This window comes from Grampus griseus (assembly GCF_964374135.1).
Source record: "Grampus griseus genome assembly, chromosome: 8".
NCBI lineage: Eukaryota > Metazoa > Chordata > Mammalia > Artiodactyla > Delphinidae > Grampus > Grampus griseus.
In genome coordinates this window covers 67,655,854-67,659,909 of record NC_139002.1, presented here as the reverse complement: position 1 = coordinate 67,659,909, position 4,056 = coordinate 67,655,854, and positions in this window count along the sequence as shown.

The window sequence follows — 4,056 nt, the reverse complement described above, 5'->3', positions numbered from 1 at the left end:
ATATTAAAACACCAATGTGTAGAAAATAGGTAACTTGCAGAATAAATGTGAGATTTTTATTCATGACTTGAGAGGGATCTCATAGTGTCACTGACTCTGTGGAGGCTGGAGCTGGACTGGAATATGCTGACAGAAGAATCACCTTCATTCACAGAAACAGCCCTATGAGAAGGGGCAGGGGTGGAACGTGGGTCACTTGAGTGAGAATCAATAAACCTGGCAGTGGTGAGGACACCTGTGGGACTTTGTGGTAGGTCACATGGCCATGGGGAGACATCCAGTGATCCCATCTGAACCAACAACAGAAAGGACACAAATGGCACTATAGCCATGATGGGGAGTTGTCTCTCTGGATCCTTTCCCAAAACCTCAGGTTCAGCTAACAGCAGAATGATTGAATGATTGGCAAGCAGACTTGTGAATGATATTATCTCCAGGAACCCTAAGAAGTGACCTGAAGAAATTCATCTGTTTGTTATTCTGATCAATGAGGAGAGATTGGCTGGTTTAATAAGACTGGGAGGGAGCTGTGTTATTTACAGCTATAAAGCTACACAAAAATGATTTGGTTAAGTGACCACATTATCTCATTTCATTAGAGACGAGGGTAGTCAGATGTGTACTCTAAAATTCAGGGTGAAAGATTCTAAATAGATAAGAAAAATAACAGAGGCATGAATTTATAGATTGGAACTGTGAAAAGAAAAAGAATATAGGAAGGATAACAAGAGATGAAGGAGATAATTGACATTAATTATGTGCTGACTGTGTCTCTGTGCTTTACATACATACTGTGGCCAGGAATAGACCATTAAAACAATGAAACAGAAGGTCTAGAATCAGATCCTTGCATTTATGGAAATTCAATGTATGATAAACAGAGCAAAGAATAGTGATAGTAACACTGGGTCTTCACTTAAAAAAAATTAGAGCCCAAGTTTTATCCCCAAATAGGTTCCAGATGGAATATAGAGTTAAACCTAAAAATAAAATGTTAGAAGAAGAAAATAGAATCCTTTATCATTGTGAGTGGGAGAGGGCACAAAAGTCAGAAGCCATATGTAGAAAGAAACGGATGAATTTAATTCCATCAGATTTTAAAAACTTTTGTGTGACAAACTATATCATATCAAAGAAATGGCCTAGGTGAAACTTTTTGCCACATTTATAATAATACTCAGAGTTCCTAAAAATCAATAACTAAAAGACAGAAAACCCAATAGAAGAAGTGGGCAAAGAAAATGAGCAGGCAATTCACAGGAAAAATACAAATAGCCAATAATCAATGGAAATCAAGCTTAATGTCACAGTAAATCTGGAAATACAAATGAAATGAATGCTGAAATACCATTTTTTTACCTATATTTTAAAATGACTTAAAAACTGATAGCATCCATTATTGGCCAGGGTGGTGGGAAGCAGTTATTCTCAAACAGTGAGGGAGGGAATTAAATTGATGCAGCATTTTTGGATTCAAATGTTCTTTCTGTCAGACATAACAATTCAACTTCAAGATATCCAGCCAAAGGAGCACAGTGATATGAGCCTGGCTTTTGGAGCAAGGTTGCCTGGGATCTAAATCCTTGCCTGTTAACTTATTCCCTGCTGACTTTGGGGGCAAGTCATTTAACCTCTTTTTTTCTCAGTTTTGTCATCTGAAAAATGGAAATGATAATAATAGCACCAACCTCAGATGGCTTTCGAGAATATTAAATAAGTTAATACATGTAAAGTGCTTATAATAGCATCTGTAACTAAATGATGATGACCATTTCTGTTCTATAAACCCAGTGGAGCCAGGATATTTGGTATTATTTGTAAGTAGTATTATTTGTAAAAGGTTAAAAAAAATGGGAAGGAACCATCTCTTTGAATAAAGTAAACATTCTGGTTACTTTAATGGCGAAAGGTTGAGTAAATACTATTGAAGACCATGTAGACATTAGAACAAAAGAGGCTGGACATTCATTAGTTGAAACTTTCTTTCTTTCTTGAGTTCCTACCATGTTCCAGGGACGGTTCTAGCACTCGAGATACAGTCGTGGAGAGAATCAAATCTTCACTGAAAAGGAAGATGCTCGAAGAAATGTTCAGAAGGCAGTTGAAGAACAATGTGCTTGGAATGAATGTATTAATGATAAAAACTAATAACCATGCAAAAATCTATGGATATGTGGAATGCTGAGAAAAATATGTGAAAAGATACCCAACATACTACTGTATCTCCTTGCATCTTTTAACATCTCAGAAATGAGCATGTATCTGACAATTGACGGCATTTCAGTTTGCATGAAATATGGCGCGAGCAAAGGTAATCTTGGAGGTAGGATCGATTATTAAGTAAGTGATGAGAGACATCTGTATTTATTCTATATACTTTTATATTGTTGGGAACTTTACTAAGAGTATATATATGTGTGTGTGTGTGTGTGTGTGTATGTGTATGTATATATATCTTAGTTGTGTAAGAAAACAACAACAACAAACTCTTCAGGGTTTGTGGAGGAGGGCAGTCTAGATGAGGTGAGGACAGTTGCAGTTCCATCCTGACGCCCAGGTCAACCACTTCACCTTACAAATGTTACCGGGACGCTCTCTGTTCCTACCTTGGCCTGTGGACCTTTCTGGGCTTCTGTCTTAGCCAATGTTCTTTAGGTTATAAGTGACAGAAACCCACTCATACAAGCTTAGTCAAAGAAAATAGGGGGAGGGGGATTATTATAAGAATAGATGGGTTTTGTAGAATCCAAGGATGTGACCAGACCTGAGCAAAGATACCCTTAGGAGCCAGGGTCAGGGTCGTTCAGGGGCTGTCTGACTCTACGTGGTCTCTCTCTGCTTCTGTTCACCTGGTCAGTTCATTCTTCTTCTTTTTCTACAGAGGGGGTTTTAGGCTTCTCTATCTACAGGACAAAAGATGGCTACTCCACTGCTGCTAAAATACATCTCTTCAATTCAAATGGCTAACTGGGACATGTAGCATCTTTGGATCCCAAATATAAACTCCTGGACAGAGAATCTGATTTGTTCAGTTTGGGTCAGGTGTCCATCAGTGATCAATTAGCCAGGGGGTGGGGAGCAGGGCATATGTTCAGCTAATGCTGTAGCCAAGGGCTACTTTTGTGGCCAAAGAAATGCAGCTTCTCTGGAAGCTAGATTATGGGCTCAGCAGATGACTATATTACATTAATATTATATTATATTAAAGTAATTTCCATGCCATTTTATTCCTTTATGCTTTTTGTTCTGGTCCTGAAGGCTTCTAAGGTTTTGGTGCCCTATGGTACCAACAAAGCCAGGATGCTGTTTCGCTCCCTACAAACTACTGTTTCTCCCCCAGATAGTCCTTCCTTGTAAGGACTTAGTCTGGCTTGCTGGCCTTGGGAGAGACTGATAGTTTTGCCTTCAGGGACATTAATTAGTTAGGGCCTCACCAACAAAGCCAGTGACCTACTAGTTTATCTCTTAGCCTTTGGAGATGAAATGGAAAGGTGTCTTTTTGAAAACACTGGAGATTAAGATGATCCATGTCCTAGGCTACTGGTGCCAAGATAAAAAAGTCTTAACAGCCCAGCTTACTACAGAGAACTCTTCTCAAGTGTCTACCACTCCTTGGTACCAATGCCACCAAGTGGGAGGGGGAATCAGAGCACAGGGCTCCCAGCAGAGAGCATTTCTCAGTATGACCAGCACAGGAGATGTTTGGAGGACACACAGAAGTCTCTGGATGCCTAACTCTAGGCTCAAGCTTCCTTTTTAGTGTGGTGGTAAGAAAATTTCTGTTGAGCTGCTCTTTGGGGGAGAACACGACTATCACAGTTTCTAATTTTAAACAGAAAATCCCACTTCTACCATCATCCTCCATTAAATGTAGCCTTTTCTAAAAGCTGGAGGGGATCGTAATGCGGAAATCTGGTGAGCTCACCTGGTCTCTCGAGTACATTTTAAAGGACACAAGGAAGCACTTCAGGAAAATGAAAATGCAGTGGGTTTGAGTCCCTTTCTTGAGGAAGGACAGAGAAAGCTTCAGGGGTGGGGAAGAGGGGGTTGGGCACA